Source organism: Prionailurus viverrinus, chromosome A1 (genome assembly GCF_022837055.1).
Source record: "Prionailurus viverrinus isolate Anna chromosome A1, UM_Priviv_1.0, whole genome shotgun sequence".
In the NCBI taxonomy this organism is placed as follows: Eukaryota; Metazoa; Chordata; class Mammalia; order Carnivora; family Felidae; genus Prionailurus; species Prionailurus viverrinus.
Window position 1 is genome coordinate 126,142,667 of NC_062561.1, and position 23,715 is coordinate 126,166,381.

At 39.5% G+C, this 23,715-nt stretch overlaps 1 long non-coding RNA gene and 1 other non-coding gene across 2 annotated transcripts; one reads left to right on the top strand and one right to left on the bottom strand.

The window, feature by feature from the left end:
• The first annotated feature begins 114 nt into the window (after positions 1 to 114).
• Positions 115 to 21,202, top strand: LOC125173378 (uncharacterized). The gene is made up of 3 exons (XR_007155009.1): positions 115 to 250; positions 3,193 to 3,198; positions 21,187 to 21,202. It is a non-coding gene; the product is annotated as an uncharacterized LOC125173378 (long non-coding RNA).
• LOC125147475 (small nucleolar RNA SNORA70) lies at positions 307 to 442 on the bottom strand. Its single transcript, XR_007145207.1, has one exon. It is a non-coding gene; the product is annotated as a small nucleolar RNA SNORA70 (small nucleolar RNA).
• Positions 21,203 to 23,715: the final 2,513 nt, after the last annotated feature.

Sequence of the window (23,715 nt, forward strand, 5' to 3'; positions counted from 1 at the left end):
CCCATAGCCATCTGGGATGAACCGCTTTTCAGCCACCATGTCTTCAAATTTGTCTGCATTAAACTTAGTAAAGCCCCACTTCTTGGAAATGTGGATTTTCTGGTGGCCAGGGAACTTGAACTTGGCCCTATGTAGGGCCTCAATCACATGCTCCTTGTTTTGCAACTTGGTACGGATGGACATGATGACTTGGCCAATGTGGACCCTGGCCACTGTGCCCTTGGGCTTTCCAAAGGCACCCCGCATACCTGTCTGGAGCCTAGATTGGAGAAAGAGTGAGGCCAAACCTCAATGTCCACTGGAAAAAACTGTCTCCAAGGTCCCTTAGGGCAACTTGTACAATCAACAGGCTGCATACACTACCAAGGAGGCTGCTGTTTGCAGCCATTGCACACTGGGCCCCATGGAGAAGAAAAAAGTTACTTTTAATTTAAAAATGTATACAACCCTTCATCTTCACAACTGAAAACAATGGCATGCCTTCCTGGTTTTTAATATTAAAATTTCCATGAGAGAAATAATTCAGAGATAACCTCATTTAGCTGTGATTTGGGGAGGGAAAACTCAGACTCTCCAAAGGAGGTAAATCTTATTTTTATCATTTTCCCCTGCTTATTTTCATTGCTACATGCACATCTCCAGGGAGAAGTCATGTGAACATTTGAACTTCCTGAACACATCCTAGTTAGAATAAATATCTGTAGTTGTTAGAGGTACCTCAGGGGCCTGGTGTTACTGAAATTTGAATATATCCTCCATTTTGGAAGACAGGTCTATAATAAGGACATGTCTACTGTTGTTTTGGGACCTCATTTGCAAGACTTTCCTTTCAGACCTACAGTTTGGACAGGGTTCACATGCCAAGGTGTACGATGAAAAATAACCAGACCCAAAATGAACCAGGCAACAGGACAAGTTTTGAATTTTAATGCATATTAATAGTGTTACTCCATCTTGGGGCTGCATTCCAAAGAGAGATTGAAAAATAAAGGTAGGTATTTGGAGGTATATTTTACTGGGTGACATTGTATGGTGCAATAAAAGCTGACAACTGCTGTGTTGGACAACGACTACTTAGGGGCTCACTTACCATTCGTTTATTTTTGAATCCATGAACTGTAGGGGTTAAGAACATAAACTCCGAAGCCAAACCGTGTGAGTTTGACTCTGCTGCTCACCAGATGAGTGACTTTGGGAAGCTACTTACTCTATATGTGCCTCAGTTTCTTCACCTATAAAATAGAGATAGTAGAATCTCAGAATTGTTGTGAAGATTAAATAAATTAATAGGTGCCAAACATTTGCATTTAGAATAGTCCTTGGCACATAGTACGTGCTGTAGGAGGGTGAGCTGCTCTTGTTGTTTTCATTCTTTGGGGAACTGGGTAGATGAGGAATTGTTGAGATTGCGGTATGGCAGACATTCTTGTGTGGTTAAAGCAACAATCCTTCTCAATCCTTCTTCTCTTACCCTTTTCACCAGAAAGGCAAGAAAAGCTAACATTTGCTCTTGCAGTCGACCTTGCAGTGAGGGATGGTCGTACACACAGCTCTACCTAGGAGACATCAGTGAAATTCTATGGCACAATTGTTTGGGATGCTTTTGCTTTCCCTATAAAAGGGACAGTTGCATGTGTCACTGCTCACCCTTCTTACTCTTGCTTGGATCATGTGATATTTGCCACTTTAGCAGGAATTTATCACCCACAAGATAACAAACAACTAGAAACCAGAAGAATCTCAGAGATACCAGCTCTAATATCCAGAAGCCTGATGTACATTAAATTTGATAAGCCCTGTTCTCAGGTATTCATTTTTGTTGGACACTCATGGAGCATTTAAGTGTTAAGTGCTTTATTAGGCACTGTGGATACAAAGGTGGGTAAAACAACAACTTTTCCCTGGAGGGGCTTACATTCTGGTAGTAATTTCAGTACAAGGTTGCTTGCAAAAATGTTAGCAAAGCAGGAGGCTGGTCTGGGAGATGTACAAACTCTACCTGGTTAGGAGGGATATTTCAGTCCTGTAGTTCCAATCAAATGGATGGTTTTACCCTGCTAACTTGACTCTGTGGATGTTCCCTCTCTATATTTGTGAATGTAACATTTAAAATAGTGTCATCTCCACTTTGATAAAATTGACAGCATATTGTATGGAGCTAGTTCCATAAAGCCAACTTAATACCTCCATCAATTTTCCAGATAGTTAAAGTAATCCATTACTATCTATTTTTGTTATTATTTTACCAAAATTATTTTCCTTCAGAGAAATTCTTTTGCATGGAAAATTCACAAGGACAGTTTGCCAGCTTATAGTTGTGTAGTTGTTGTATTATATTTTGTGGTAACTATGTCAACTAGGCCTAATTTACTCAGTGAAATATTGGAGATTCACATTTAGTCAAGAACGGTTGATTTGTCTGTCAAACTTAATTTTTACCATGTCATATTTTAGTTGTGGTTAGTTTCATATGATTTTGATTATTTTTCATAGGATAATTTTAGGTTTACAGCAAAATGTAATTCTTAAATAAGGTTTAAAAAAATCTTTTAAGGCTTCCACTTATGGGATGAATATGTCACAGGAATAAAAGGTACAACATAGGGAATATAGTCAATGATATTGTAAAAGTGATATATGATGACCGATGGTAGCTACACTGTGGTGAGCGTAGTGTAATACAGAGAGAAGCTGAACCACTAGGTCGTACATCTAAAACTAATATAATATTGTGTGTCAACTATACCTAAGTAAAAAAAAATCTGTTAGAAGTTTTCCACATACATTTTTTACTTTGTCACTATTTTAAGTTGATTATTTCTACCTGTTTCTATTCAATTTGAGTTAAATATTTCTAATATTTACTATAAAATTAAAAAAGCGTTATTTAGTTTTCTAAGCTCATTCATGAGAAAATTGGACCAATATATCTCAGCTATTGCAGGGTGAAATTTTAGGCAGTCCCTGGGAAGAAATGGAAGGAAGCCCCACTGAGGAAAATGCTGAAGTGCAGGGAAAGAGGATTATCAATAGAGCACCACAAATGAGGAAAAGTGAAGAACAGGACCAAGGGCACAGATGGAAAGCTCACTTTGAACTAGAAGGCAGGAGTAAAGGTTGGTGCATACGTTACTTTTCCCAGTAGAATAGGAGGCTAACTAAGTTCTCTGCTGAGTAGCAAGGATAGTTGAGGACTGGGTTATGTAGTGGGGTATGGAAATGATTAATTTGTCTTGGCCTGCAGGCTTTTCCATCTCCTTTCTGGTAATAACACTCTCCTTCATTTGAGATTTGGCATGGAATCCAGACTGAGTCATCAACTGAAATGAGGGAAGCCTTGTGTCAGTCTAAGTGAACACAATCAGAAGGTCAGTTTGAGTCATATTAAATTTAAGGATGTCTGTTACACAACCAAAAGGAAATATTAAGTAGAGAACTGGACATATAAGTAGACATGTGGATGTATAAGTCCAGAGCTCAGAGGAAAAGGTAGACATCATCTGAGTAGATGGCATCCAATGACAGAACTGGATGGATCAGAGATCATGTAGATAATGAGTCTCCATGAATTGGAAAGGAGGCCAAATAAGGAGTCCTGGAGCATCATTTAGCTCTACAAGGTGGGCTGGAAGAGGAGGAAAAGGTCTGAGCTAGGAAGAAAGCTGGAGAGCATGGATTTGATGAAAAGCATGTTAAAAAAATTAAAAAGGTGGGAGGGATTCACTGTGCAACTGATGCTACAGGTCATGAAAATTGAGGACTGCGCTGACATTGGATCTGGCATGGTGAAGGTTTTCGGCTTTGACAAGAGCAGTTTTAGTGGAGAGTAGAGATTAAAAGTCACATTAGACTTGGTTGAAAGAGACAGAGTGGGTCAAAGAAGAGGAGAGGAAGTGTAAGTAATCTTGCAGGGAGCAGAGAAATGGAGTAATAGTTGGATGATGGATGTGGGGTTAGGGGAACGTTTTGGTTTTGTTTTGCTTTTTGTATTGTTTTGCTTTTTAATAAGAAATATTACATCACACATATATGCTGGTGGAATGATCCTATAGCAAAGGGAAAACTGAAGAGGTAGGACACAGAGGGAATAACTGTAATGGCGAAGACCTTCAGAAGGTAAGAGGGGATGGGAATAGTATCAAGTGGAGGGTTTGGACTTAGGGTCAGGGACAGTTCATCTTCTGTCATTTACATGAGGCAGAGTATATGGTACAGATGAGGCTAGGTTGGTAAAATTACTGTTAGGGAAATGAGGCAGTTTTCTGTTGATTGCTTTTAGTTTCTTAAAGAAGTAAGGAGCAAGATTATCAGCTCTGGTTTCCTAGGGTAAGGTCAGTCAGTTTGGATCATGTAAGAATGTAAATAAATTAACACTAGTGTTGGAAACATTGAGGTCATTGGTGACCTTAACCAGAGCCCTGACCAGGCTGTAGGGGTAAGGCAGGCAGTGCTGGGGCTGGGGAAGGAACTGGCTCTCTAGGAGCAGGAGCTCTGTGCTTCTTCTGTTATCCTGCTGAAGCCAGGATTCAGACTGGAGGAGGGGGGAGGTGGCCACAATATCACTGGAAGTGAGGATATTTCCAGTGGGAAAAGTTAAGAGAGGAAAGATTTTTTTCTGCTCTGGTTCCTAAGTGTTACCATGTAAGCCTGGTACTTTGTCTACTTGCACAAAAGAAGAAGCCTGACTCCAGAGAGGAGAAGATACCTCGAGGAAGGCTAAGGCAAGCAACAGTGAGAGAGAGAGAGAGAGAGAGGGAGAGAGAGAGAGTGAGTGAGACAGACAGGGACACATCATATCCACTGTTGCATCCAACTGTGCCATCCATTCGTCCTCCCATCATTTCCAAATTGTGAAAATAAACAAAGACCACTCAAATGAGAACAAGAAAAGCCTATTTATTTAGAGCTTGCTTTGGTGAAGGAGTCAGCCATCATCACTTTTGCTTGCCAGAGACTCAAGGACAGTCAGAGCAGTGTGAAGGCTTTATATTGGAAAATGTAAAGGCTTCAGGTGTGTCCTAATTGGAGGTTGTTGTTATGGGACATCCTGTGTGATTGGTTGGGGAGTCATACTTTGTCTCGTTGGTCCTAAGTTGGAAGCAGGGTCAAAAATTAGAGAAGCGGGAAGTTACTGACCAAATCTTGAATATTTTGAGCCAATGGCCATGAGGGTTGTTGTTTGACTTCCTGGGGTGGTTGCTACAGAGATTGTGGATAAGAGTTCTCTTTTTATATATGGTCTGGCCATTGTCTGTTTCTATATTCAGTTTCTCAAAACCTCTATATTCTCTTCTTGCTTAAGCTAATTTGCACTGGATATCTGTTGTTTGTGATTGAAGGACTCCTGACCACTATGGTAAGGGAGTTTGGGGGCAATTTGAGAATGACATTGGAGGTTGGAGGGCTGGGTGGGTAAGCAAAACAAACCCCAGAGATGATAATCACCATTTTTAACATCTACTTTCTTTAAAAAATTGTTTTAATGTTTATTTATTTTTGAGAGAAAGAATGAGTCAGAACACAAATCGGGGAGGGGCAGAGAGGGAAGGAGACACAGAATCCGAAGCAGGCTCCAGGCTCTGAGCTGTCAGCACAGAACTGGATGTGGGGCTCAAACTCACAAGTTGCTTCAAGAAGTGGAAGAGCCAAGGATTCACACTTGAGTCCTCTGTTCTGAGGTGCAGGTTTTCTGCTCTCAGGTTATGCTACTTTGGATCAAATAGAAAATGGATTTTCTTCCTTCCAGGTCACCAGCTGGTGACTCTATACCATTACTCAGAAAAATACCTATGGATTGTCTGCATGTTTCCTGCATCATATTTAAAGAATTCCTAGCAATGTGTGTTAACACATCCTTTATGGCTGATTTATTGGTAGATGTCTATTTTGTGACCTGACTTTATAAAGAGCAGCTGTGGTATGCATGAACACTTAATTTTGAATCCTTGACCAAAGTTTTCTCTCTTTCTTATCTTACTTCTTGAAACTCATACAGCGTTCAAGATGATTTATTGATGCTAACAATGATTATGATGGGCAATTCTGCCATGCAAATTGATCTTTAAATTTCACATTGTATGGTCCAAGAGACATCATGTCTTGATGATAGTGGGTATGTGTTAAAATAAATGCACAAACAGTAAGAAAGAAATTATCAGTGTATTATTGAAGGAGCATTTTGTGAGAAAGTTATTTTCCAACATGAGGAAGAAAGTCTATCCCTTAGGAGAGCTGTGGGACAGGGAGGGAAATAGTCTTTATGAGGGTGGAAGGGTTCGTTAGAACTAAATAGAAATTGACTGGCATGATTTGAGAACTCTGTTCTCCACTCAGATCAAATCACATTGCTTTAGCCAAGAAAGACCATGTATTTATTTTGTTTTGTTTCATACATTCATGTAATCTCCATGGATGATTAGGCAATTTCACTGCTTTCTGGATCTTGATAGAATTAAAACAAGCTCATCTTTCCTCTTCTGTAAGATTCTTGGTTAGAATTCTTGATTTTCTCTTGTTCCCTCTCCTCCTCCTTTAAAAATCTTTCTCCCTTAGAAACTTTTGGTAAAGATGACATGTTTATTATGTGCAGGTGATAAAAATTATTGATATCCCTAACGAGGCACTCTTAGTCTTCAAGTCATAGAGAAGTTTTTCTTTTAGCATTTGTATGATTTGATATACTTTACCTAGTTTTGCATACTAATACATTCCAGGAAAAGAAGGAAAGATCCACTTGGAGAGATTACCATGATCCCCAGGGCTGGTCCAGATCCTTAGACCTGTGAATTTGTTGTAGTCTCTCACGTGTGAATTTGGTTAACACCTCATTAATTTATTAAAACCATAGAACAAAAAGCTGGATAAAATAATGGCTGTGTTTCCAGAATAATTTTCCACAGATGGCTGACTGAGTCTAGTGAACAAAACAAAACAAAACAAAAATCAAAGGTGTCATTTGGCCTGTTGTTGATGGTTGCCTCTAAAACTTCTTATTCCCCTTTTGGAATTTGGCCTTGGAAATGGGCCAATCAATCAGCCAACCTTCTTGCAATAATTAGTATTGATTTCGGTTAGACCCAGGAATCTTCACTGGATTTTATCTACTCAAAGTCACAGCAGCTTTTTTAGAGGAGATTTTACCTGGTGTCCATATGGGTAGATGTTCTTCAAGACAATGACATGTAAGCTTTAATGTGCAAAAATCTTTTGATGTAAAGGATGAATATCAACATGTTTCCTGAAGTGAGCAATGGTGGGCTTGCTTTAAAAATGATGAAAAATTTTCATACATATAAATTAATATTGATAATATCAAGAATAGCTAAATAACATCTGTGTAGTCACCATTTACCTTAAAAACTAGAACATTCCCTGTAAATTTTAACACTTGTCATATAAATCTCTCTCCTAATCTTATTTCCTTTTTGCCCCATGTACTCTCCTTCTCCATGAAACCACCATCTCGAATTGTGTGTTTATCATTCATTGATTTTTAAAATATTTTTCCGTATTTGTATTACCCATAAACAATACATTATTTAGTTTTGCATTTAAAAATTTCACTAAACAACATCTGCTCATATGTAATTTCCTTTCCCACCCCTCAATATAATGCTTGGCAGTTGGTGTTTGTTAATAATTCTGTGATGGGCAAATCAAGGGCTGTGTGTCTAGTGGAGGGGGAGAAGTAGACACAAATGGAGTGAAGTCTTGGAAGACAGAGTCTGTGAAAAGAAATTGAGAAATTAAGGCACTGGGATAATGTATATGCAGATTAAAAGGTGGCTGGGATGTTATAAAAACAATGCTTTTATAATGGATTTTTATGAAAGACTCTAGATTTAAACAGACCTGGGTTCAATCCTACCTGCGCCACTTAGGGGAATTCCAAAGGAATATTGTTCCTATGTCACCTTTGGAAAAAGTAGGGTGAGAGTCATTCTGAAAAAGTTTAGGTTAAGATGTTGAATGTGTTATATGGATTCGAATGTTTTCTTTTGAATAAATGAAACATGACCAACCTCCCAGACATCTGTCCTGGAAATGTTGTTCAGACTGAAAATATTCTGTCCTAAGGTCCTGGCAGGGTATGGGGGTGAGTTGATATGGGAAAGGCTAGTGATGATGAGGCATTTCCTTTCCTTTTCTCCACCTCCTGCATTTTTAAAAGTGGGTAGTAATAAAGCTCACTTTACTTGGGCTTGGTGAATGAGTTAGGGAAAATCTGAATGTGTCCCAATTCTTGCTTCTCTGGCTAGTTCATCAAAATAATTTGGAACAACTGCATACTTGCTATGTAATCTTTTAAGTCTTTGTTTCCTTGTCTGTTAAATAGAGATTCTATCTGAATTGGGACAAAGACAAATGAGATGATGCTTGTAAAAATGCATCATTTTATTGCATAGGTGCAATGCCTTGTTCATGGTTGTACTATTATTATTATTAATGCAATTACTTGTTTCAAAGGCTCAACTTAGGAGTGACTGAACTATGGAAGTCTCCTCTGACTTTCCTCTGTCCTCATTCCTCTTGTCAAATCTCTTATGTGTTTTTTTTTGTTTCGTTTTGTTTTTTGAGCACTTAGTGTTTTTTAGCATTTGCTGCTTATGCCAGTTATAGCTTTTAACATTTTAGTGCAGAACTTCCTTACTTTTTTGTCTTTCACATTAGTCTATGAGTTCCTGGATATGGAGCTATTCCATGATTAGATTATTAGATTAAAATATGATTAGATAAAAATATGCCTTAAGACATTAATATTATATTGACTAAGTATGATTTTGTATGACTCATTTTCACATATTTATCAGCAGCATTCATTAATGTTAATTTAGTGTCAATGAGCTGTTAACTCTCCTAAACACTTGAACCATAGACCAGCATGGGAAATAGCCACCTTGTATCACCATGAATGAAGAGCCAAAATAAGATATGGACACAACTCTTGGAAAACTAAAACAAACAATTAAGACAACCAATTAGAGCTCAGAACCCACACCTCAAGTTAAAACATCTTTCTGGATTTTTTAAAAGTCTGAAAGTTTAAAATTTCTGTTACTAGTTTAATTGAAAACCTATTACATCTGCGGAAAATTGTTCTTATGTCTGATGAACTGCTTTCATAATTAGGAATCCAACAGTTTAGAGCTGTAAATGGGAGGAAAATTTATTGAAGTTCTTAGCAAAAGAAGGCATTTTAAAACAATTTTTGGCCATCATTTTCATGAGAGAGTAGAATCTTCATTTTTTTGAACAAAGAAATGAAGCTCGGGGTGGTTAAGAAATTTATCCAAGGAAATTTTAAGCGGGGGTGGGGGAGTGGGAGTCACAATTCCAAGTTTATATTACCTCTCTAAATTTTTAAAAAAAGTTTCAGTCCGCTGTAGTGGGCACAGTCCATCAGATACTGCAACATTTGGAGTGTCTTAGTGGGTCCACAGGTGGTGCCTTTAATGAATAAGATGCTCTAGGCCATTAATTTTAGTTAGAATTTTCTTTCCAATTAGAAGTTGCCTTTGTGTGAAATTTTTAGAGTGTAGCTTAAGTGTAGAGTGGGCCTTGTACAGAAGCCCACCCTCCCTTTTCGGTTAGCTCTCTCTGCTCCTTCCTGAGAACTCTATCGAGCAGGAAGAGAAGGGTGAAGCAGTCACCTCTAGGGTTAAGTTTAGGTCCTAGGTGCATAGCTGGTCAAGGGCAAGGAGTCCAATGTGAACTCCAGAAGGGTCAGGGAGTTATACAGAGAATCAAGGAAGTGTATTTTTTCACAAAACATGCCAGGACGGAGACAATATCCGCTGAAAAATAACATTAATAAGTGGCATCTGTCATTCGAAGAGCTCAAAGTATTTGGGAATATTTGCTCACTGAGCTGTGAGCCACACCTATGTTGTATCTATGGATCATTTAATGAACGAGAAACTGCATTTTAGCTTAAAGTTTGCTCCTGTGACTCAACGAGGAATTGGGGAATGGACAAGAACAGAACCCAGGTTTCAAGTCTTTTCACTCAAAATAACCATGGGGGTGAACAGATGTTGGCAAGTGACAGTAAGCATCTTTGTTATATTTACAACATTCATTGGCCATTATTTTGAACTGTGGGAATTATAGAGAGAGGGAAGTAGCTTCTTTTCTAGAAGAACTTCCAGTTCAGTTTGGGAGCTTTGGCTCATAGGCAAAAACAAGAAATAGATGAAGCCAGCATATGCTAAGTGCCAAATAAAGAATCCAGACAGGAAGTTCAGAGGAGGGAGCTGTTGCCTAGGCTGAGGCAGTCAGGGAACACTTCATATAGAAAGACCTCAAAGGAGCTTTGAGGAAAGATAGAACCTGGATATAGAGAGAGGCATGGGCAGGTGATTTACATGTTGAGAGATGTGAGGGGAGTGGGAGGTGCATGGAGTCTTTTGGGGGTGCCCCCACAGGTATAACAACTGAGAGGCAAGTGCCACCTGAAGTGAGTTATTATTTTGTATTTTTTTATTAAATTTTTTTTTTTACTGTTCCTTTCTATTTTATTTTTTTTATTTTTTATTTTTTTGTTTTTTTTTGTTTTTTTTTTTCTGAAATTTATTGACAAATTGGTTTCCATACAACACCCAGTGCTCATCCCAAAAGGTGCCCTCCTCAATACCCATCACCCACCCTCTCTTCCCTCCCACCCCCCATCAACCCTCAGTTTGTTCTCAGTTTTTAACAGTCTCTTATGCTTTGGCTCTCTCCCATTCTAACCTCTTTTTTTTTTTTCCTTCCCCTCCCCCATGGGTTCCTGTTCAGTTTCTCAGGATCCACATAAGAGTGAAACCATATGGTATCTGTCTTTCTCTGTATGGCTTATTTCACTTAGCATCACACTCTCCAGTTCCATCCACGTTGCTACAAAAGGCCATATTTCATTTTTTCTCATTGCCACGTAATATTCCATTGTGTATATAAACCACAATTTCTTTATCCATTCATCAGTTGATGGACATTTAGGCTCTTTCCATAATTTGGCTATTGTTGAGAGTGCTGCTATGAACATTGGGGTACAAGTGGCCCTATGCATCAGTGCTCCTGTATCCCTTGGATAAATTCCTAGCAGTGCTATTGCTGGGTCATAGGGTAGGTCTATTTTTAATTTTTTGAGGAACCTCCACACTGCTTTCCAGAGCGGCTGCACCAATTTGCATTCCCACCAACAGTGCAAGAGGGTTCCCGTTTCTCCACATCCTCTCCAGCATCAATAGTCTCCTGATTTGTTCATTTTGGCCACTCTGACTGGCGTGAGGTGATACCTGAGTGTGGTTTTGATTTGTATTTCCCTGATAAGGAGCGACGCTGAACATCTTTTCATGTGCCTGTTGGCCATCCGGATGTCTTCTTTAGAGAAGTGTCTATTCATGTTTTCTGCCCATTTCTTCACTGGGTTATTTGTTTTTCGGGTGTGGAGTTTGGTGAGCTCTTTATAGATTTTGGATACTAGCCCTTTGTCCGATATGTCATTTGCGAATATCTTTTCCCATTCCGGTGGTTGCCTTTTAGTTTTGTTGGTTGTTTCCTTTGCTGTGCAGAAGCTTTTTATCTTCATAAGGTCCCAGTAATTCACTTTTGCTTTTAATTCCCTTGCCTTTGGGGATGTGTCGAGTAAGAGATTGCTATGGCTGAGGTCAGAGAGGTCTTTTCCTGCTTTCTCCTCTAAGGTTTTGATGGTTTCCTGTCTCACATTTAGGTCCTTTATCCATTTTGAGTTTATTTTTGTGAATGGTGTGAGAAAGTGGTCTAGTTTCAACCTTCTGCATGTTGCTGTCCAGTTCTCCCAGCACCATTTGTTAAAGAGGCTGTCTTTTTTCCCTTGGATGTTCTTTCCTGCTTTGTCAAAGATGAGTTGGCCATACGTTTGTGGGTCTAGTTCTGGGGTTTCTATTCTATTCCATTGGTCTATGTGTCTGTTTTGGTGCCATTTATTAAAATTTTTAAAAATGTTTTTATTTATTTTTGAGAGAGAGAGAGAGAGAGAGAGAGAGAGAGAGAGAGAGAGAGAATGAGGAGCAGGGGAGGAGCACACAGAATCCAAAGCAGGCTTCAGGTTCTGAGTTGTCAGCACAGAACCCATTGCAGGGCTCAAACTCACAAACTGTGAGATCATGACCTGAGCTGAAGTCAGCCACTTAACTGATTGAGCTACCCAGGCACCCCCTGAAGCAAGTTTTTAAAAATGCTTTAGAGCCTGTTTGATCAGGAAATGAGCTATATTTTCTCTGAAATTCCTTGAAGTGTAATTTCTTTTGGTCTGAGGTAACTGACCCTGTCCAACGAACCCTTCTTTGTTATGATGACCAGCCCAAGCTTCTACTTTGCTGGTTGAATTTCTTTTCGGCACAGTTCTGCTGAGAGGAGCAGTCCCTCTCATTGCTTCCTTTTCTGAATGGAGAAATTGTTCATGCCTATAGGGAGTGGACCAAGGCAAACTGGGGTAGTCCAGTTTTGTGAAAATCAAAAGAAAGATTTTAAAGAGAGAATGGTCAACAGTTTTGACAGATGCAGAGAAGTCATGGAGAATGGGGTTCTGTGTGTCTGATTTTCTATGGTCAGTAAAGTACAATTACATATTAGTTTATTCTTGAATTAAGGTGATGCAGAGAATATGAGTCAGCCATTGCTAGCTGTTCTGCCTAAACTCGAATAACCTTTCCTATGATTCTTACAGTTGTTAAAAAAATGTTAAAAAATTCCACCATTATCTATATTAATAAATTTAAATTCTGCTTTAAAAAATTCTTTTTTAATCTACCCTCCTTCAAAATGCATGTATCTGATGCATGTGTTCTGTAGGCTTTTTATTTTGTTAAAGAGTTATTATAGCCTGTTAAGAAAGTAAGAAGTTTATTTCAACATTAGGCAGAATGGTGTGATTAATGTTAATATTCTGAAAGAAATTATGGAAAATGGTTTTAAGTTGAAGTATCAGTGCAACTGATACTAATTACTAACTTCCCAGTAAAGTTTATACATTTTTTTGCAGGGAAGTTGAAGGAGGCCTATCAGTGGAAGAAAGGACCCAGTTGATTTCCTAGTTAGAAAAAGTCCAGAAATGAATCAATGGGAAGGAGAGATGCTTTTAGTAGGGAAGTAAAGGAAGAGTGAAATGGACAGATTTCTTTGGGAGGGAAATATTTAATTGTAATGGAAACTATTAAAGAAAAAATTGTTAATTTCAATTCAATACCAATATCACAGCAACTATATTTTACTTTTTGAAATATCCTGCCCCTGCCGTGTTAAGTTACTGTCCATAATCATGCATTTTTAAAAACATTGTTGTAATATGGGGTATGTAAAACGAAATATTCTGCCTTTGACTTAAGATGCACCTGATGTATGTGGATATTTCTACTTAGTCTTTATGAGTAACTTTCAAAGTTGCAACGTTATATTCCAGCACGGTTTCCTTTCCATTCCTGGATCTGGCCAGTGACTTCCATTTTTCTCTCTGATGATTGTCATCTCACAGCCCAGGGGCAGAGCCAATGAGAAGTTTGGGTTTAGGATCTTGAAAATAATTGCTTTTAGTTGATCTTGCCAGGGATATGCTGTCAGTGGGCATGCCATGCCACTGTCAGGCTGCAGAAGACCATTCAACAAGAGAAAAAGGCCTGTGGAGCATAAGAGAGTGGAGCTCTCAGGAAGTGGGAGAGGTGCTAAGGTGGTGGGTGGTGGTGGTGGTGGGGAAGATGGCTTCCTTTCTCATCCTTGCCCTGCCTCTCCTTCTCCTTTTGACTTTCTCTTTCTGCCTATGTTCAAGCTCTCTGCATCCCTCTTGCTTATCCTCTTGTGGTTCCTTCGTTATCTCTCTCCAGGGACTTCTGCCTGTGCTTGGTATAGTTCAGAGATTCTCAACCCCATCAATGTCTACCTTTTAAATACATATTTTGTAATGTCCCTTTTATTATCTTGAAATGAAATTTATAGGTCATTGAAACACAAAACACATAACTAAATAATCAATATGAGGTTCTAACTATAATACAAAGAATAAAAGGAAATCAGTTTAAAATAAAATGATGCGGGGGAGGGGGGGTGCCTGGGTGGCCTAGTCGGTTAAGCATCCACATTTAGCTCAGGTCATGATTTCACGGTCCATGAGTTTAAGCCCCTCATCAGGCTCTGTGCTGACAGCTCAGAGCCTAGAGCCTGCTCTAGATTCTGTGTCTTCCTCTCTCTCTGCCCCTCCCCCGCTTACTCTCTGTCTCTGTCTCTCTCAGAAATAAACATACATTATAAAAACAAAATAAAATGATGCACACATGCAGATACTCAGGCACAGCCATACTAGAAGTCTTACTGAAAGAGACAGATGCTTATAGGTAGTGATAATGAATGTGCTCTGTTTTAAAGGAAACAGACATCATTTAACTGGATATTGTTGGCTCTAGAAATATTTGACAGTGTGCAGTAAGGGCAAGAGAAACGCAACATCTTCTTTTTAAGGCATCTCTGGTTCCTTCCCATTAAATGCCAGTTGTACCCCATGGTTCATTATGACAATCAAAACTGCCCTGGTAACATTTTAAATACCTGTAGGGTGGAGTTACACTTCCATTAAAAATCACACCTGTGTTGAAAGGAATGCTAAATTCTGAGCTTAGGAACCTGGGCCCAAGTCCCATTTTTCTGCATCTATGTCTTGACGAACAGGACCAGTGGGGTTTTCATGGTTGCTGGAACTTTCTGATTGGTGTCTGGGAAGGGCTTTTTGAATGGGAACCAATCCTCTAGGGAGATCCTACTGATTTCTGTGACACAGTCACACAGTATGCTTGGCCTGGTGTGCATGCATCACCTCTTTTTTTTAGAAAGCAAGCCTCCTCTCTCCTTTAGCCATGAGGTTCTGGACTCCACACTAGAACTCTGAGGTACATAATGCATAGTGCATAGCATGGTATGGGATTCCACACACAGTATCCTGCCCTCTGTGCCACACAGGTGGACTTACTACCCAGTCTGGGCCAATCAGAATCCTTCTCTGGGAGTTTTTACATCAAAATTGATGGAGGAGAATTCTCTCTGTTCTGGCCATGATGCTAGATGGTATGAGTTCACATGCTTCTAGAAGTTGTAGTTCTAGATTGTGGAGAGAGCTGGCACATGGAAGCAGAAATAGGAGAGATACTGATATCTGGTAGCAGCCTTTGAGGTAAGTAGTATCTCTGTCTCTTCCCCTCCTTGCCTATGCTAATTTGAAATGTATTTCTGATATGGGAAACCTACAGAATCCTGACTAACATAACTGCATTTCCACAAAATCCTGTCCTTATCCAGGACTCTAGTGGGATGCAGCTCTTCCAGAACTGTGCCGTGCCATTTGATAGCTACTAGTCCTGTGTAACTTTTTGTAAATACACTTCATTTTTTGGGAGCAGTTTTAGTTTCGTAGAAAAATTGAGCAGAAGGTTCAGAGATTTATCACCTACCCATGCCCCTCCACATGCACATCCTCCCCCAATATCAGTATTCCTCACCAGAGTGGTACAGTTGTCATAGTTAATGAATCTATAAGACACATCATCATCACTCAGAGTCCATAGTTTACATTACAGTTCATTCTTGGTACAGTTCAGTCTGTGGGTTTGTACAAATGCATAACGACATGTCTCCACCATTATAGTATCATACAGAGTATTTTCACTGCCCTAAAAATCCTCTGCGGTCTGCCTATTCATTTCTACCTCTACTGTAACTTCTGGCAACTATGGCCTTAGTTTTGACTATTTGAAATGTGACTAGTCCAAATTGAGATGAAAGTGTAAACACACTGGATTTCAAAGACTTAGTACTAAAAAAAGTATAAAATACTTCAATAATTTTTATATTGATTGTATGTTACAATGATACTTTTTGGATCTATTGGGTCAAATAAAATATACTGTTAAAATTGATTTGTTTCTTTTTCCTTTTTAAGTGTGTCTAGAAGAAAATTAAAAACCACATGTGACTTCCATCTGTGGCTTGCATTATAATTCTTTTGGACAACTCTTCTCTAGAATACCTACCCCTAACCCTTACCATTCCCCCATCAACTTTCCTAGTAATTGAGCCAACAGGTCACTTTTGTAGACTTATATACAGAAGAGTTCCGATATGCAGATCTCAATTTAAAAGTATTATTCTGCTATTTGCATGTGAACTTTGGCTATGAGACTGGAGGGATTTCAGCTGCTAGTCCCTTACCAACACCTCTGTTTACAGTGATCAGCAGTGCCATGGCTTAACAATTCCATCTAATGATACGCTGCTGGTTTCCAGCCAGTGCATAGTGATTTTTTCTATGAGAAGAAAGAAGCCTATAATCTTGTCCTTTCACTACATTGACATTTATTAGTGCTTTTCAAAAAGGCAGTGACATAGATTAAGGAATTCAGGTTGCAGGTGCAGTTTCCACCATATTTTAGATGATGATGGAATACGAGATTTTATGTGGCTGTCAGCAACTCCAGTTTCGTCATTGACAGTAATTGTGGGGTATATGAACATCAGAGATCCCTAAATTATAGTTTGACACATTACACAAATTAGGTCTTGATTAGTCCCTGGAGAGGTTTCGTAGTAATTTATTGAGAGAGGTAAACTGGCATACACACATACGTGTGTGTTCTTACACACATAGATACACAATATGTGTGTATGTGTGTCTGCATATTCTGAAATGTTCCTCAATCCTAGGAAGTGATAAAGGCCCTATAAATGAACATGTAGGGTCTAGATTCTGAATTCACTAGCTCAGAGAATATTTATTGGGGTCACAAGTGTTTACTGAGGGCCTCCGAGCTAAGCAGAGTATACTAATCAGTATGCTATTGATTATTTGGGGGCTACTGAGGGTAATAGTCACTACCAGAGAACTTACTGCAGGAGTCCACAGGACTCCCAACCTAGCAGGGAACAGGAAAATGCTGAAAGGTTTTGCTGAAGAATCATAGTGCAGTGAGAAGTATATGGAATATTGAGTTACAAGATAAGACCTGAATCTGAGTCCTAGAAACCATCATTCACTAGCTTCTATGACTTCAGATATGTTCATTAGCATAGTTTCCAAACCTATAATAATGGTGTTAATAGCGATAAAAATAATAATCTTAAACTTGTAGGGTTGTTTAGAGGATTTGAGATGACATACCTAACAGCAATTTTATTAATACAAAAACACCTTTATAAATATTACTTAACTTCCTGATTAATAAATACTTTGGCTCTAGGGAATTGTTACTTATAGTTTATACATATAGGGTGGCAATTTTCAAAGAACAATTGAACATGAAATACATTAATAGTAAAATTCCACTGAAAATTTGATAGTTTTGGATTATTCTGAACACATTTTAGTTTAGGTTTTTAATGTGGCTTGTCATTATTTTTTAAAAAAATTTTTAAATGTTTATTTATTTTGAATGTGGGGGAGGGAGAGAGAGAGAGAGAGAGAGAGAGAGAGAGAGAGAGAGAGAATGAGTGGAGGAGCGGCAGAAAGGGAGGAAGAGAGAATCCCAAGCAGGCTCTGCCCTGTCAGTGTAGAGCCCTATGTGGGGCTCAATCTCATGAATCAAGAGATCATGACCTGAGCTGAAATCAAGAGTCAGACACTTAACTGACTGAGCCACCCAGATTGCCCTAACATGGCTTGTAATTCTAAATTGCCACACTGATTACTCTAGAAGATATGGGAGATTAGGATAATCAGTTTATCCTTGGGATGAACAAAAAAAGACTTTTCTATACAGTGTTTTAAAATGGACCCTGTCCTTTCTGTGATCTTCATAGATGCTCTAATGATAGTCCATAACTAAAACCTAACATCTCTTGCAATTTGCTTAGTAGATTCTATTAACTGCTGGGCTAGGCTAGACCAAAGAGACTGGTCCATGTTCAAGGGTGGGTGAGAATGATGCCTTGGAGGTTGCTTTTACTTGATTTTCTCTATGGTGGATTATCAGCAGTATAAAGGATACATATAATATATGACCTGAATGGATGTGGGTTCCATTGCTTTCTTTGTTTTTCACGGAGATGCCTTCACAATTTGTTGGCCTTGGCCAACCTTGATAAGTTGAAAGTTTGTCTGCTTGAAAGAGCACAGAATCAACTGCCTTTTATATCTGGTATCCATAAGTATCTTATTTGGGCATATAATGAAACCATTTGCCCTCCCTCTCAGCAAGCTGAGTCTCTGAAATCCAGGCTTTGGGGCTTGAAATTCTAACTGGTCCCGCACTGTGACAATATACTCTGGCCAATATACTAGGCTATGGGCTACCTTGTTCTTAGAGGGACAGTTCTTTCATTAGCTGTGTGAATTTAGGGTATCTAAAACACATACCTGGGTTTATGGTCTACTTTAAACTCTGTTGTTTAGATGAGACAGGTAGAAACAATGTTAAAAATTCAAGAATTCAGGATTTAATGGGGTGCCTGGATGGCTTAGTCAGTTGAATATCCGACTTTGGCTCGGGTCATGATCTCACAGTTTGTGAGTTCGAGCCCCGCGTTGGACTCTGTGCTGACAGCTCAGAGCCTGGAGCCTGTTTTGGATTCTGTGTCCCCCTCTCTCTGTCCTTCTCTTTCTTTCTCTCTTTCTCAAGAATTAAAAAAAAGAGGGGCGCCTGGATGGCTCAGTCAGTTAAGCGGCCGACTTCGGCTCAGGTCGTGATCTCACGGTCCGTGAGTTTGAGCCCCGCGTCGGGCTCTGTGCTGACAGCTCAGAGCCTGGAGCCTGTTTCAGATTCTGTGTCTCCCTCTCTCTGACCCTCCCCCATTCATGCTCTGTCTCTCTCTGTCTCAAAAATAAATAAATGTTAAAAAGAATTTAAAAAAAAGAATTAAAAAAAAGAATTAGGGAATTAGTTCATTGGATTTACACTGTCCTTTCTCAGTGATCCTGTTTTAAAATATAATTTCCCCTGAGAGGGCACCAGCGTGTTATTCAGAATTAGTTTTTATCTGCTTTATTAGATTTCTTCCATAATGGGACCAAGGCTGCATAAGCACATTGGATCACTGTGGAATGAAATGAAGTTTAGAAAGGTGGGTGACTGGGCATAAAGGGTAAATAGAGTTCACTACAAATATATTTACATCCTTTATGATTTTGTTTAGGGTCTGTCTAGCCAAGATGACTGCTTCTTTGGCTTTCTCTACAGTCAGTCTTGCATTTTTCCTCTAAAAGCAAATTTAGTGGAATTGTTCACAGTGGAACATTAGAGCCTGCTCTAGGCAGTGGCTGAACAGGTAGCCCCAGCTGCTGCCTCTCAGTCAGTCACTGCTGTCAGGTGCAGAGCAGCATTTCCATTGCTGAAGGACATCCTTTCCCAAATGGCTTGTTGGTTTTTAAGGAATAAAGGTTGGGTTTATATGTGTGCCCAGTTTGTCAAAAGTGGTTTAGGAATTCTCTCTATGCCTTGTTTCTCAGCAATGGCCGTGGATGAGTATTACTTCTTTCAAAGTGAGTTGGAGACTGGGCCCATGATTAGAAGAACTAATAGCCAAAGAACTTTGGAAAAAATGTATAGATTATCTCCATATATCCATCCATCCATCTACCCATCCATCTATTCATCCATATATCCAGTCTTCCCACCTTACTAATTTCACAAGTGTTTATTGAATACCTGTTACTGTGCAGGGCACTGGTTAAATGCTATCGATCTAGCAATAAGTTAGATGTGGTTTCCAACATTAAGGATTTAATACAAGAGGTAAAACTTATGTGCACTAAATTTACATATTCAGTGAGCATTCATCATAACCTGCTGCCCATGCAATATATCTTACCTATATTAAAACATTGAGAAGACACAGTCTCTGTCTTCAACAAGCTTGCACCGTGTGACTGGATTAGTTAAACAACCAAAATAACTCTGAATAAAGTCATATTATGATACAAGACATGAAGGAGACACAAAGATAATGCCTTGGGAATGAGCAGGAAGGTCATACATTTAGTTGAGTGGTACTGAGGGGAAGGGGAAAGTGAAAGTCTTGAAGAAGGCGAATTTGAGCTTAGAGATAGAAGATGGATTGGGTGAAGAGAGATGGAGTTACTGGGGGGAGCAAAGACATAGAAGCAGGGAATGCTTAAGGGAGAATGAGATGTCCAGTTTAAATGAATGTAAGAGTACAGAGATGGGAGTAGCAGGAAAGTGGAACATCTGGAATCATTGGAGATAGGTTGAAGGTTGTCAAGTGGGTGAGTGACCTGAGAGGAGCTGAGAACTGGGAACTGGCAGCGACTCACAAAAATGAGGCAGAGGAAGTAGAGATGGTAGGTGGAGAGATCCATTCAGGAAGCAGTTAAAATGGCTCTCAGAGAGAGGTAAATCATGTTTAAACTAAAGAGGAGTAGAAAGAAGTTTCAGGTTTAGGAACCTTGCAGAATCTCTGTTATTTGGCAACTAATTAGACAATACATTTCCATAGCAATATTTAAAAAGAAGAAGAGAAAATAATTATTGAGCTCTTTTTATGTACCACACACTGTGCTAAATGGGTTTTCTCATTTAATTTTCATGGCAACTGTTTATGGTAGAGAATTTTATTATCTGCACATTACTGATGAGGAAAAGGCATTTTCTAGAGGTTAAGGTACTGGTTAGGTCACTTATCTTTACATGACAGAGTCTGGATTAGAGTTGCCATCAGTCAGCCAGCAGGCCACTCTGTGTCTCCAGGCTACAGCCCAATAGAACAGCCTCTGCAAAGCCTTTTTGCATATGGTTTTTATGCTCTAAACGAGAACAACAATGGCTTTGCACTAAATAAATATAAGATCAATGTTATTTTCCATATATAAATGAATATTTAATGGATGCTGTATTATTAATTTTCTTTCTATCCCTTGGAGCCAGACTGCCTGGCCTTGATTTCCATCCAGCTCTGTCAGTGACTAGCTGTGTGCTTTTGGGAAAGTCACTCAATTCCTGTGTGCCTCAGTTTCCTCATCATAGTGAATATAGTAATAGTACCCTCTTACAGAGTAGTTGAACAGATTACATGAGGGAAACCCTTTGAACGGTGCCTGTCACAAAGTATGTGCTATGTATAATAGTTATTATTATTGGATTACTTGGAAGTTGCTAATTTCTGCCTCCTCAGATTTTCCTTTTAGGGCCTGCCTCGGCTATCCTACCCCCCACCTCTGCAACCTACCTCCTCCATCAGCTCTTATACAAATCTCAGTAACTTTTCTGTTGTCGAATGTCATAATAGCCCAGTTCTAAGGCGTCTTGCTTTATCTCTTCCAAGGCTTTGCAGTTAATGTGGAGGCAGTCTGTTTTCACTGGCAATTGTCTGGACAATACAGTCAGACAGAAGTAGGTTCAAATGCTGGTTTTATCATTTAATCACTATTTGACCTTGGACAAGTTAGTCATCTTCCCTTTCTTTTTTTTTTTTTTTTAATTTTTTTTTCAACGTTTATTTATTTTTGGGACAGAGAGAGACAGAGCATGAACGGGGGAGGGGCAGAGAGAGAGGGAGACACAGAATCGGAAACAGGCTCCAGGCTCTGAGCCATCAGCCCAGAGCCCGACCGGGGCTCGAACTCACGGACCGCGAGATCGTGACCTGGCTGAAGTGGGACGCTTAACCGACTGCGCCACCCAGGCGCCCCTTCCCTTTCTTAATTAAAGCAATACTGGGTGATGTATGTAACCAATAAACTTTCAAGGCATAGCCTTGATCCAGGAGAAGCTTATTTTTAGTAGAGTAAGAAAACAGACAAACAAACAAACACAACAGGTGTTCCTGAGTAGAGGGAGAATGCAGGTGCCTTTTCAGGTTGTGGTCTCCTGTAGAAGAGAAAGGAGCATGGAGAATGATGTTTGGTAGTTTTCAGGGCCAGAACTTAGAGTTCTCTCATCACTTTGACTCACTTTGTAAAAACAGTAAGCATTTATTGTCACACTTGTGGGGTTTCAGGTTGGCTGCATCCTCACTGATTTAGGCTTGGCTGGGTGGCTTGGTCTCAGGTCCACTCCCCATGTGTTCATCCTTGCGTTCAGGCTCAAAGGACAGAAGCTACCTGAAGGAAGCTCTTCTCAAGGTGATGGCAGGACCATAGGAGGTCTATTTATTTCCTAGGGCTGCCATAGCAAAATACCACAAACTGGGTGGCTCAAAATAACATAAATTGATTCACTGTTCTGGAGGCTAGAAGTCTAAAATCAAGACATCAGTAGGGCCATGCTCCATCTAAAGGCTCTAGAGAAGAATTCTTCCTTGCTTCTTCCAGCTTTTGGTGGCTTCAGGTGTTTCTTGGCTTATGGCAACATAACTCCAAACCGTCTCCATTATCTAGGTTGGTGTTCTCTGTAGGTCTGTGTTCTTTTTTGTCTCTTATTGGATTTAGAGTGCACATTACTTCGGTATGATCTCATCTAAATCTTTACCTTAATTATATCTGTGAAGCCCCTATTTCCAAATAAGGTCACATTCTGAGGTTCCAGATAGACGTGTTTTTTTGGGGGGGACATTATTCTACTTACTACTAGAGAAGAAGACCAACCTGACAAGTGCATCACATGTGCTTATCATGGCCAAAGCAAGTCACATGGCTAAGCCCAAAGTGAAGGGGCAGGGAAGTAGAACTCACCCCTAGTGGAAGGGTGACATAGGGAGAGGTAAAGAAATGGGCCAATAATTAAACCCATCACAAGAGCATAGTTTGCTGTGAGCCCAGAAGTAGAGGAGATTGGTTGGTGGCTCTGTAATGGTCCTAGACCTCCACACCCTCCTCTGTGTAATGGATTTTTGGGGAAGTACATGTCTCATGGGGATTATGAATATTAAGTGACAATTTATGTGAGCTGCTTAGGACAGTATGTGACATATAGTAAGCACTAAATTAATGTTAATGATTATTGTCTTTATAGAACTTCCATTCCTCCTCTTCCATCTGCTTCACTTCTGTTTATTATTCTCTTTGTTTCCCCCCATCTTTTCCTAATTTTCATGAACACAATTAATTTCCATTTTACATAATTCACATAAACTAGAAAAGAAATTTTCCTGGTGATGAATCCTGTTACGTTAGAATTTAGAATAAGGAAGTCTCAATTATATGGAGAGAGAATTATTTAGGACATTAACTGTGAAGACAGTGCATAACAATGGGCAATTAACAAGGTAGACAAGTGCTTTGACCTCTTGCAAGGGAGGTTGCTGTGAGTGCAAGTATTTGGTGAGGCTATCACAAAAGGAGTGGGAATCTAGCTGAAGCATTACCTTTACTGAGCAGAAATGATCCAACTCAGTTTTGAAGCAAAGTTGATCAGATAAGGACAACATGGAAAAGGATGCTGTGGCATCACCCAGGCTGGCCTCTTGGCTGAGAGTTAAGTACACGTACCGTGGGAGCAATTATACTGTTTGGAATATGAGTTGTTCTATGCTAATGAGTCATATTTTATCATTTCCGGGAATTGATGCCAAGAAAGGGACTGTTGTCACATAAAAGCTTTTAATAAAAACTATTTATTTGGTGGAGTCTTTATGTTTCACTTTTGTACCAAAATAATTACTGAATGATGATTCACTACCAACCTACATGGCAGGCACAGACGCAGCCTATGTGAAATGATGTTAACGCTCATTGTTTTCATTTTAAAGAGCTAGCATGCTGCTTTTGCTAAGGTCTCAGGATTTCTTGAGATTTCTATGAATGCAGAACTGCAACCCAGGCAGAGTGTT